This window comes from Paroedura picta, chromosome 9 (genome assembly GCF_049243985.1).
Source record: "Paroedura picta isolate Pp20150507F chromosome 9, Ppicta_v3.0, whole genome shotgun sequence".
NCBI classification, from domain to species: Eukaryota; Metazoa; Chordata; class Lepidosauria; order Squamata; family Gekkonidae; genus Paroedura; species Paroedura picta.
The window spans coordinates 85,395,878-85,409,125 of NC_135377.1; the positions used below are offsets into that span (position 1 = coordinate 85,395,878).

A 13,248-nucleotide genomic window follows, 5' to 3' on the forward strand; every position below is an offset into this window, starting at 1 on the left:
TGTACCTGGAGTAACCCCTCTGGGGGTCTGAAGTAACCCTGGGTTACTACTTTCCCTGGTTGAGAATGACTGCCTCAGACAAATACAGTTCTTTATTACTAGCTATGTAGTAGACTTACTCACTCACACCCACAGAGAGAGAGAGAGAGAGAGCAATGATAATAAAAGTTGCTAATACTGAGCAACAAGCAATGTCCGAGGATATGTAAAAATGGAAAGCCACAACTGCTGCGGAAGATCTATTTAGACGTAATGGGAACAAAACTGTGTTTCATCTGAAGAGCCAATAACAGTCAAGTCTGTTGATTGCAGTTCTGGTATCCCATAAAAGCAATAACACTTTCCACCCTCTGAATTTCATTGTCCTGTCCTACCATCTCTTGTTAGCGCTATTATATTGCATCATATTTCATATCAGGTAGGTATATGGTAAGCAGTTTGTCATGGAAGAATGTGCTGCTGTTATTTGGATGATTGTCATCATTTATAAGGTTTGTAAAGAAAATAGCATGACCCCTCAATAAATAAACAGATAGATAAATAAACCTTTATATCTCTTATCTACAGTCTGGAGGAAAAGTGCAATTCTGGGGGGCTTCCGGGACCCATCCGGAGGCTGGGATCCTTAGGGAAAAGTTTGCGGGTGTTTGTAACAGTCACAGCAGTAGGTTCAGGATGGTCAAATAAAATACTACTTTACACAGAGAGTGAATAAACATGGAATTTACTGCCAGAGGATATAGTGATGGCCACAGGAATAATCAGCTTTCAAAGGGTATTTCATAGATCCACTGAAGATAAGTGTATTAATGGCTACTGGCCAAGGTGATTGAGGGGAACCTCCACATTCAGAGACACTAAACCTCTGAATCCCAGAGCCAGGAGGCAGCATCAAGGGAAGGCTTTAGCCCCTTTTCACTGTTGTTGGCCATCCAGAGGAACTGAATAGCCATTGAGTGAAACAAGATGCTGGAATAGAGGGACCATTGATCTGATCTATCATGGGATGGCCTCGACCTCTTTGCTCTGTTGTTGGTTATCCAAAGGAACAGTTTGGCCACTGCAAGAGACAGAATACTGGAAAAGATGGATGGTTGGTCTGATCCCAGAAGGGCTCTTATCATGAGAAGGCTTCAGTATCATTGCTTTCTGGTTGGCCACCACTTCATATAACTTGGTCTGAATGACTGTAATAAAGTTTGAATCTGAATCTGGTTGGCCACCATGTGACACAGGATGCTGGCCTCGATGAACCACTCATCTGATCCAACAGGGCTCTCCTAATCCTGACATGCTTAGGGTAGATGCAACCATCACCTGTGAAGAGGCCCCTTGTAGTCTGCTCTGTGCTGCCACCATCATGCACTCCTCTCACCATCATGCACTCCTCTCCACTGAGTGGAACCAGAACATCACAGTGAAAAGGCCAGGCGGTTAGTGGGCAAGTGGTGTGGGTACTGAGAGGGATGGGAAACAGTTCTACTGGTGATTGAAACAAGAGTCAGAACTGAAGAGCAGGAGGGAATACTAATAAGAATCACCTCCAGTGAAATTAACCTAATATGAACATATGCAGGGTGCTTCTCTACCAGTTTCCTAAACCAATAAACCAGGGCCCTGTTCAGGATAAATATGGAATTTTGTCTTGCATGACTGCTTCCTCTGTGAGTCCTCTGATTAATTTCTTGTCACAGCAGCTTACTTTTGAAAGGGCCTGCAAAACGGAGCTCTTCGGCCAGATGTTTGAGGTCAGGTGGTGGCCCAGGGGTTAAGATAGCGCCCCCTCTCCCCTAGGGACAGATCGATTCTTCCTATGCCCAATTATTCATCTATCTGCTTTTTTGGAACATCCAGTGAGCATGTATGGGAAACGGTTGTTAACATGAAATTGCCATCATTGTACTGAGATCTGGTTTATGAGGGTTTTAATGGGGAAATTTAATGTTTTGATGTGTTGATTTTGTATGAAGTATTGCAAACCGCTGTGAGCCTGTTCTCCGAGAATGGCAATCATACAAATCTAATTGATGATGATGATGATGATGATGATGATGATGATGAAGTGGCCACTTGCTATGAATGAAGCAGTGATAGATCCAGACAAGCGCGTAAACCCAGAGAAAGTGATTTGCATTTAGGTCCCCTTGAAACCAATGGAACAGATCAGTCATTTCTTTCACGGAGACGACCCTTTATTTATTTTATTATTTATTTAATTTGTATGCTACCCCTCTTGGACTCGTCGTGACAACCCTCAAAGTTAGTAAGTCACATGTTGCAAGTGGGGAGAAGCACCTAAGAGAAGTTGTCTAACAGTGCCACCCTAAAGAGGGAACACCCTTCTAACCCATTTGACTTGAATGGACATATAAGGGTATAACTCTGCATCATATTGCTCTTTAACCCTCCCCCCCCCCCCCCCCGATTCCTGGCTGTGTTAGATTTGATCCAGGGATGTTTGATTGGCCTCTTTTGCATTCTCATTATCATTGCTTATATGTCCCTCTTGCTTAGTTTATTTTTTTCCTTTTCTGCATGTATTTTTCTCCCTCTACTTGTCAATTTTATATCGCAACTCTGTATAGTCAGCATTAAATTTGCAGGGAGATATGCAGGACACACACTGATGTAACATCAAATTGACCACTAGAGGGGGACAAAACACCTGTTTTTGATCCAGTGTCTTAAATTTGTTATTTATATAGAATTCTTACAGCTTTTCCCACCAAGATGGTGTCAAGACCAAAAAGACCCTCTCCCTGGTCAAAACCAATAGCACTCCTTTAGGTCCAGTGATCACCAGCATATTCACATTTGTAAATCTTCTAGTTAAACTGGGGACATATTCTGAGAGCTAGTCCCTTAGATATATAGGGCCCAGAATGTACAGGGCCTTAAAGGTTAGCACCAACATCTAGAATTTGATCCAGAATTCAACCGGCAAGCAAAGCAGCTGCTAGGACAGGATTACCATATCAAGGCTAAGATCTTCCAGGAGATTTGGAGATGGAACCTAGGGAAAATAAGAATCGCAGTGGGGTACATTGCCTTGGAGCTGGTAGCACCCATTTTCTCCAGGGGAACTGATCCCTGTAGTCTGCAGCTGAGCTGTGATTCCGGGCTGATCCAGAGGCTGGCATCCATGTGATAAAAAAGGGCTAGTTTTCAAATTCTCCTGAAGTATCGCCAGTGGGCAGCCCTGTCTTTGCTTCAGAGGAGAACAATGAGTATAGCAGAATTCAAAGTTATTACTGTGGGGAAGGGGGAGGTGTCTGTTGCTAGATACTTCAAATTCTTAAAGAAAAGTGCTACAACAATAATGCAAACCCCTAGTGACACAATTTGCATGCTTGTGATGTTCACATTTTCAAAGCCGTTGCTTTAATTCTCTTTGGCTCCCTTCTGCTTCATCTGTGACTTGTAATTCCCTGGAGGTCTAAAGTAGAGAATGGAGAATTTAGGTATGTAAATAGACTTAGGGCATGAAGTTATACATCGTAGAGGGAATTTGCATAATTTGCGTCTGCGCAGTCTATAAACTGTAGATGTCACCCGAGTCGAATTGCTTTAATTATAGCTTTCAAGCTCCCTTTTTTGGAGATCATTTCTCAGCGAAACTTCAAAACAAAATACATACAAAAAGAAAAATGAAAGCATAAGGGGGTAGGGGAGATAGTGGCAGCACTGGCCTAGTTCTAGAGTTGCCAACCTCCAAATGGTGGTTGGAGATCTCCTGGGATTAGAAATAATCTCTGGGCTACAGATATCAGTTCACCTGGAGAAAACAGTCTCTTTGGAAGATGGACTCTATTGCATTATATCTAACTGAAGTCAATTTCCTTCCCCAAACACTGCCATCCTCACGCATAACACTCACATAGAACTACCTCTAGGATAGTGAACCTCTGTAGTCCATCATGGTATAGTGGTTATGAGTGGCAACTTCTAATTGGGAGAGCCGTTTGCTTCCCCACTCCTCCAGAAGCAGGCAGCTGGGTGGCCTTGGGGTAGTCACAGTCCTGTTAGAACTGTTATCACTGAGCAGTTCTGCCAGGGCTCTCTCAGCCTCACCTACCTCACAGGGTATCTGTAGGAAGTAGAAGGGAAGGTGATCATAAGTCACTCTGGGACTCCTTCAGGTGCTGAAAAGTGGAGTATAAAAATGAACTCTTCTTCTTCTTCTTCTTCTTCTTCTTCTTCTTCTTCTTCTTCTTCTTCTTCTTCTTCTTCTTCTTCTTCTTCTTCTTCTTCTTCTTCTTCTTCTTCTTCTTCTTCTTCTTCTTGACACTTAGGTACTGCAAAGTCTTACAATTACCAAAGTTTGTTCCTACAGCACTGTATTTGATATGGATGCCAGCCTCTAGATAGGACCTACGGATCGCCTGGAATTACAGGTCATCTCCAGACTATAGAGGTCAGTTCTGCCAGTGGACTTTTTGGCATTGTATCTCACTGAGTTTCCTGTCCTCCCCAGACCCAACCAACAATGCACCAGGAATTTCCCAAGATTGAGATAACCATCCTACTGCCCACCCCCATGCCTTGTCAGTGGCCAAGGGAGATGTGGCAACCTTAATCCATTAAATTATTCAGACTGGGTGCATGAATCATAGGATTGCATTGTATCTAATTACACCAATAACTTTAGTCACTTCAGCAGAGGTCCTGGCCAGTCAGATCTATTGATCTTCTCACTGATCCTGCCATGCCTAAGGTTCCCTCACCCAGGACTTCTCCATCTGCTCTCTGAGGTCTCTCCCAAGAGTTTCAGGTCTCTTTAGGTCTTCTTTCTGTTTCCACTGTCCTCTTCATAAAGGTACACTCCACTCAAAGTGATGGTGCTATTTATGGCAGTGAACATCTGGTAGTTCAGCGCTCAGGCCGGTTAAGTTTGTATATTGCTCTCTATTTCTCTCCCCATGTGGTTCCTTCAGTTTCCACATCTTCCCGTTCCTTGATGCCTGGATTGTTATCTCCATATTATGACTTCTTTTGAACTGTGCCTGATTCTGATTCCCAGGGGAGGGGGAGCTCCCATCAAGCCCCTATATTCTCTAACCTATGTTTTGTGGGCCAGTTCTGACTGTGCCTTCAACGTAGATGCTTGCATTTCTAATAAAGAAACTTTCTTCCAAAAAGTTTGTTTATTAAGAATTGAATCTTCTCACAAGTATAACACAGACTTTATATCTGAGAGCCAACATGGGGTCATGGTTAAGAGCAGTGACCTCTAATCTGAAGAACCAAATTTGATCCCATTCATTCATACACAGCCTGATGTGTGACCTTGGGCCAGTTCTCTCTGAGCTCTCTCAGACTCAAGTACTTTACATGGTGTCTGATGTGAGTTGAGGAGGGGAAGGGAAGGCAGCTGAGACTCCTTTTGGTAGTAAAAAACAAGAACAAAAACAGCTCTTCTTCTGGAGAACGGGTCAGTGGTAGTCCCTATTGCCATTTGCACAAAAGAAAGGTCAGCGTGTGTTATCAAACTCCCACCCCTCTTCCTGAAAAACTAGAACCTTCCAAATGTTCCTGTAGTGGGGATTGGCTTGGGGAGGAACCGCTTGGATCTGTGCCTCGGAAATGAAAGAGAGAAGAGAAAGGAAGAAGCAGGATAAAGAGCAATGGACGGAGAAACCGCTTGGTGTAACTCTCCTGTTAAATGCTGCCCCCGTGATAGAAGCAGAGGCAGACGAGATAATGAGCTAATTAATGGACGCCACATTCATAATGATAGAAATATGTCACTTTCAAGGAAGGAAGGGAAATTGGGCTAAATCGGAAGGCTTTTACATTTTTATTCATTATTACCCGAGAGCCAGAAGAACCCAAAGGGCACTTTCAGGTGCCCCTTCTCATCCATTAATGGAGTTGAAGGAGAGGAAATGAGGATGAAGGAAGCAAGGGAAAAGCCACTTATATAGTTTATATATTCATATTAGGACTGGCTGCTAAGCAAAGGGAGAAGTAGTTAAACATACATAATGATTAATACGTCTGGGGACGGGACTGAAGGCTCCACACTTGGCAATAGCCAATTATACTGTGCTTGAAAAAGACCTCCATTCAACTCAAAGAGTAAACTAGGTTGCCAGCTCTTGGTTATTTTACTCATCCACAAGTTGCTACAACCTTGGGGGGGGGGTATCAGGGACTGAAAAACCTGTAACTTTCAGAACCACCTCAACAAAGACTATTTTCTATTGATATCTTTGTTAACTGTTTCATATTCTGCCTCTGAGTCTAGGGATACCAGCCTCTAGGTGGGACCGGAGGATTCCCTGGAATTACAGCTCATCCACAGACTCATCCACAGATCCACAGCCCATCCACAGACTCATCCACAGATCCATTCCCCAGGAAGAAATGGCTGCTTTGGAGGGTGAACTCTATGGCATTGTGCCTCATTGTGTTCCCTGTCCTTCCCAGATTCAATCCTCAAATCTTCAGGTGTTTCCCAACCTGGAGCTGACCACCCTTTCCCTCCATCCTTCGCCAATTGCAAGGAGGGACGAAACAACCCTATCTCTGGTCCATTCAAATGTTCCACATTCCACAGGTGACACACAAGAATCGATCAAACCTTTCCAGAAAAAAACAGGTTTATTTAAGGATGCCAAATCTGGGTTGGGGATTACTGGAGACTTTGTGGGTGGAGGTAGTAGTGGATGGGATTGGAGGCAAGGAGAAAATTTAGTAGAGTATAATGCTCTGGAGGCTACCCTCCTAAGCATCTATTTTCTCCAGAGGAACTGATTTTTGTATTCTGGAGATGAGCTATAATTCCATGAAATTCTACCTGGAGGCTGACCTCTGTTGAGGCTAAGCTAATGGTTTTTGTTTATCTCAACAAACTCTTCCCTGTGGTTGTAAGCGAACTCCTGTTTCTGAAGTTTTAAAAATGCTGCAAAGAGTACCATGTGATAATGCTTGTGGCCATGCCTTCAAACGTTTCACAGGCTGATTTCGTAGCTTTTAATGCACCAGATCAGGAACACAGGTAGGGAAGCCAGTCTCCTGGTTGACCAGGGGATTCCCTGGAATTCCAGCTCATCTGCATGGCTGCACAGATCAGTTCCCTTGGAGAAAATTGTGCTCCACTGAGGTGCCTGTTCTCCCCAGGCTCCATCTGCAAATCCAGGTGTTTCCCACTCTGGATTTGGCAACTTTACCTCCACATCTCCTCCTGATACCCGGTGGGGGGGCAGCTAGGGGTGGCTTCCCCCCCACCCCTAGCCCATTAATAACCCTAGATAGAGCTGTGAAAGTATATGTTATGCAGACCTGATCAAGATAAACAATACTAATTGGGCAAGGAAGTGGTCTTAGTTCTTCTCCCCCATCACTGTTTTAACATTCTACCCAGGACAGAGGTTCATTAGCTTCTGCTCAAATAGTTCATGTATGAAGTCCAACAGCTTCTCATCCCATCACTTACTCCTTTGTCAAGTTCTTAACATAATAATGTGTGTCCACAGAAAATTCATTTTAATCCACATCTGACTTGTATGTGCCATATCTAAGAATTTCAAATTTTAAAAGTTTATCTTTGGGGGGGGGGATTTTGTTTTCAGATCTAGGGCTGAATCTGCACCGGGCTTTTTATCCCCGATGACCTCAAATTAAAAAAAAGTAATCTACATGTTATTTGAATTCCATTTTTATATTTAGCGCTTTAAATTTTCCCCCTGCAACATCTATGATTGATCTGCAATGAAACTACCTTTCCCACCGCATTATCCAGGAGCAGTTATAACTTGCTATATTTGAGAAAACCACTCCCAAAGCCCCAGTGGTTAGATATTCTGCATTTTGCTGTATTAACTTCCCCATCCCCTATATCTCCAACACTGACATAGCAAAGCTGTCACTTGACTGGTCAGGGCATCAGTTCAAAGACTGCCGGGTTCCCGGTTGCCATTCCCTCACAAGACTTATTTTTGCCCTAATTTCTAAAGTGACAATGCTGCAAGCCCACACTTCTCTATGCTGAGATTTGCCTTTTGGATTGTTTTCCCCCCTCATCCCCCCCTCACTTGCTCAGCAAAAGAAAAATAAACTAGCAGCCTCATGCTCCACCATCCCTACCCCCACCCCCGCTTGCTTTGGCTGTAGAACCACAGGAAATAAACCCCTCTCCAACCTTGTGCTCCTTCAATGCTGGCTGGAGATTCATGACCACTGCTCCCCTCCCCACTTTGAGCTTCCCCAATCAAGCAGGAAGGAGAGAGCAGCCACATAATTGTATAACACAACGTCTGTTTCAATTCAGGGGAAAGGAAGGAGGGAGACTCAGGTTCAAATCTATCTGAGTTCAGCAGGATAGACAACAGAAAAACAAAGTAAGTGCAGATCCAGCCCCAGTCACAATGACTTCCAGAGGGCTTAGCTTAAAGAAGATCACTTTGCTTCTCAGAGATAGAAATCTTAATGAAGAGAGCCAAAAATGTCTTACTCTGAAGAAAAGGTTTATTACTGATTTATCTGCTCATTATCCCATTAATTTATAAATCTGGAAAATCTGATTAACTCTTCGAGTAGCCTCGTGTCATCATCTCCCAAACACTGTATTAAATCCATTAGCAAAATAGGAGGCCCCTGAAATTCTACAATGACCAAGGGCAGTGTTGTTGTTTAATTCAAGAGGGAGAAATCAATTGTGGTGATGAATACAAATATTTTTAAACCTTTCCTCCTTATTATCGTAGGCCATCCTCATACTTCACAAGTTCCTTTTTAAGAAATATACCATTACATTGTCAGCAACTCAAGCCTGGGTCACCAATCCTTTTTTATCTCAGCAGCACCCAGCCTGTGGGTTAAATGCTTACAAATAAAGCAGACCTTTGTAAAAATATTAAAAGGTTTATTTAACTGTTATTTTTTTTACAAAGGATATCACTAGACAGTGCAGTCACTATAGCTTAGTAACAGATAAAGTTAACTTTTGGGTGCTTTGCCTCACTTATTTTGCCCTGCAAAGTAGGGCCAAACCCTCACGCTGCCAGTTTATTCCACCTCCCTTTGCTCATCGAGCTACCTGGACTCTAGTAAAGTAATAAGATGAGCTCAAAATGTACATTTTACCTTTTGTTGTTGTTGTTCATTTTGAAGTTCAGGTTCATGTACTTTCTGATTGACGAGTAGGGTTGCCAGCATGATGGGCTTTAAAGGTCAACATGAGTACCCTGAATCTAGGGTTGTCAGGTATTCCTTGGCCACTGACAGGGGATGTGGGTCAGGTTGCCAGATTCAGGTTTGGGGGTGGAGCTGTGAGTGGGTGGGATTTGAGGTGGGGAGAGACCTCAGTGGAGTTTCTCCCCCAGGCGTTTGGTTGAGGTTGATCTAAACCACCGCTTCCCATTGGCCCCCAAGTCTCCTTGCGATGACAATAATTACAGATCTGCCCAAACCACTGGGCCTTCAGTACAAGTGGATTAATGTTTTCTAGTATTCTACCATTCTACAATGTTTATTGTTATCATTATATTGTTGTTATTGTTACTGTTGTTACCACGTTACTATAAACTGAGTTACTTGTATTGTTCCCATTTCATGTAACCCACCTTCAGCCTTTGGGGAGGGCAGTATATAAATTAATTAATTAATGCATTAATTAATTCATGCTATGGAGTCTACCCTCCAAAACAACAATTTTCTCCCAGGGAAATGGATCTCTGTCACATGGAAACAAGCTATAATTCCAGGGGATCCTTTGTTTTCCACCCACAGGCTGACATCTGTCAAAACCCTGGTCACATATTTATTGTTCTTGTGATCTTGTCATGTCATTTTTTTTGCCTGTCTTCATGGTTGCTGTGTGATGTTCCTTTGACCTCTTGCTTGTCATAATTGTGTAATAGTTCTTGGTAGTTTAGGAGGCCTCTTTTTCATTATATCAGTTGAGAGGATTTTTATCTTGACCATTCTTGACTGAGGTATTCTTTTTTAAATACCTGTAGTGTCTGGACTATGAGCCTCTTGTGGCGCAGAGTGGTAAGGCAGCTGTCTGACAGTTTTGCCCATGAGGCTGGGAGTTCAATCCCAGCAGCCGGCTCAAGGTTGACTCAGCCTTCCATCCTTCCGAGGTCGGTAAAATGAGTACCCAGCTTGCTGGGGGGTAAACGGTCATGACTGGGGAAGGCACTGGCAAACCACCCCATATTGAGTCTGCCATGAAAACGCTAGAGGGCGTCACCCCAAGGGTCAGACATGACTCGGTCCTTGCACAGGGGATACCTTTACCTTTTAGTGTCTGGACTGTCACACACACTTTTGCAAGGGGAATCTGGGCTTGGGAAATTGCAGGGCCTGATCTGTTGTGTAACGTGCCAAGATTCAAACTGAGGAGAGGAGTCAAAGGGGAAGCATAAACGTATGCTTATAAGCTTGCCTTTTAGTTTCAGCAAGAAGTGTTTACCATTTCTCATAATATAAAAACTTCTTATCATCAACGAGTTTGTTTACTGGGATCCCAACAGAGGCCTGACTGCATTCAGAACAGAAGAAGTACTATAAACAGTGACAAATTAGTGACAGACCGACTCTCACAAGGTATGTGGGACACATACCTGCTCTGGGCTCCTTGGTCCCTCGTCCCTCCCCACGTCTCAGACACACACACACAAATACCTTCTCCCCATTCAGTCCTGCCCTCGTCCCCCTTAGCTGTCATTTCCCTGCCCTCCTCCCTGCTCCCTCACCATTCCGACACTGTGAGTTAGTGTTCTGTTGCTGTAGCAGTGGGGAGAAATTCGAACTGCTACTCTGCCTATTACTTCTTTAGCTCCCATTAAAGGGTGAGATAATGCATTGCCAAGTTTGCAGTTTCCATCAACATGAATAATTAATTGTTTTAAATGCCACTGGCTTTTTTTGGTGGGGGGGGGGGATGAAAAGTAACCCTTAAAGAATTCATAAATAAGCATGCATAACATCTGGTCCAATTACTTTAAATGCAATCTCCCTAAACACTGGTTAATTTATCCCTTATGTATTTCCGGTCAATAATTTTCAAGTAGATGGCTATATAATTTTTTTTCGTTCTCCTTTTTTAATTGGAAGTTTGTATTTCAAGCCCGTCCTTACCCGATAGTTACAAATTAAAAGAAACAAATTGCCTGAGGATTTCCCACAGATTGTCAGCAAACAATTTAAATCACAAGCTCTATGACAAAAACGCATTTTGGATGACGACAACTAAGAGTCTTTTGCTCTCAATCATTCCAAGTAGTTGTGAAAAGGGTTTGATTCAATTTATTTTCCCTCCTCCGGTTAGATTTGTTGGAACTGAAACAAAAGACTGCAAACAGAATCAAAAGCAGGACTGCTAACAGTTTGTCACTCTCATGTACTCCAAAGTGTTTTCTAAAAATGGGGTACTCTGTCATTAGGGGAAGACTCTCGCTCATATTGAGTTAATAGATGGATATTTTGGCGTTTTGAGCAATAACACCTAATCTTCTAATCTATGGATAAGGCCTTGTTCAGTGTTCCCTCACACATTGCAGCTAGAGATAGATTCAGAAGAAGAAGAGCTGGTTTGTATACCCCTTTTTTTTCTAACTTAAGGAGTTTCAAAGTGGCTTATAATCGCTTTCCCTTCCTCTTCCCCCAAAGGGCACCTTGTGAGGTTGGTGGGGCTGAGAGAGTTCTGAGGGAATGGCAATTGTCCCAAAGTCACCCAGCAGATTGCATGTGGAAGAATGGAGAATCAAACCGGGTCCTCAAGACTGCTCTGAAACACTACACCTCACGGGCTTTCATAGTCTGATAGTGTCAGGATTGTTAGAAAACCCTGTCATAAATTAGCCTGAGTTTCTCCATGACAGTTAGACAGTTAGATTGACCTTTGCCGCTTGGTGCCTGGGAGCTCCAGGCCCCTATATCATGCATGCTTGTTAAAAGTGAAACTATGTTGATGTAGCCATTATCTCTGAATGTTCCTTTCCTTGAGGCCTCTCGGCTGGGCCAGCTTCTGGTAACCATAACACCTTATCTAAGCCTGAAGACAGCCAAGGACATGTGAAAGTAACACTGTTTTTAATTGTATCTGTCTCCTCTTTCTTCCTCCCCTCCCTTGGGAACTTTCAAGTTTTGGGCGGGAGAATTGTATTGATAAGGAGGAGCAAATCTGTCCTCAGGCAGATTTGACTTCTCTAGTCTAGGTGTATGAAGTACTTCTCAATAAAACTTTCTATTTCAAAGAAGTTGGTTGTGAGTCCTTTCAACGTCTGACAGATAGCAATGTTTGGAATAGGGATGCTAGCCTCTAGGCAGAGTCTGATGGTCCCCTGAAATTACATCTCATCTCCAAACTACAGAGATAGCCATAGAGTTTCCAAAGCATCTGTTTTCTCCAATAGATGCTTTGGAGTGTGATCTCTGTGGCACTGTATCCCACTTCGGTTCCTGTCATTCCCAGGCTCCATTTCCAAATCTCCAGGGACATTGACAATGAGTTTATGGAACCAAGGAAGTGGTGGGAGATATTCTTTCCCCTCCCTGTATTGGTCTGCATCAAGATAATGCAGATAATTTCATTGCATTTGAATGTTGGTCTCATTTGGTCCTTCTTGGCTGTTAGGCTAGTGACAACAGTCTAGTCTATTCCTTATTGGATGTCCTAGCACCCAGCCTTCTAGATTCCCTCATCACTGCTGGACTTTCAGTAGAATCACAGGGTTTTTAGCCATGGCTATTCTACTGCTTGTGTCTCACACCTCTTCTCTTCTAAGTGGACAACTTACTCAGCCTCTTGGTGCTTGGCATCATACTTCTTCCTGGACATGCTAATACTATCCCCCTGGTTGTTTTGATTATCACCTAAATAATTTTTATTCCTGATTTTTATATTGTTAGAGCTGTTTTATTGCTTTTACACCAATGGCTACACCAACCTTCTGTCCCCTGCATCATCTAAAATGCAAGCAGGTATCATCAGAGTTAAGAATCAAGAACAGAGTGAGCCAGAATAGTGATTTTGTTAGTGTCAGAGTGAGGATTGAGGATCTTGAGCAGTGGACCAAGAGAACTGGGTACAAGAAACCCAAAATGACAACATTGAGACATAACATAGTGATGAATAATCAAAGGATCAGGGCCATCACTGATGAGTGATAGCTCTTTAGGTTTCAAAGGTCATGGGGCAGCAGATACAACTCTCTGAAGGTACTTCTAAATTGTGTTCATACTTCTGTCATCTGTCGAAGGTTGGCCATTGCGACAATTCATGGTTTTAAGGATATT

General features: G+C 43.1%; 1 long non-coding RNA gene across 1 annotated transcript in view; it reads right to left on the reverse strand.

The window, feature by feature from the left end:
- Positions 1 to 3,374: 3,374 nt before the first annotated feature.
- Positions 3,375 to 13,248, reverse strand: part of LOC143844962 (uncharacterized) — a 29,221-nt gene continuing 19,347 nt past the window's right edge. The window contains exon 3 of the long non-coding RNA XR_013234206.1: positions 3,375 to 3,436. This is a non-coding gene — a long non-coding RNA (uncharacterized LOC143844962). The remainder of the gene's footprint in view (positions 3,437 to 13,248) is intronic.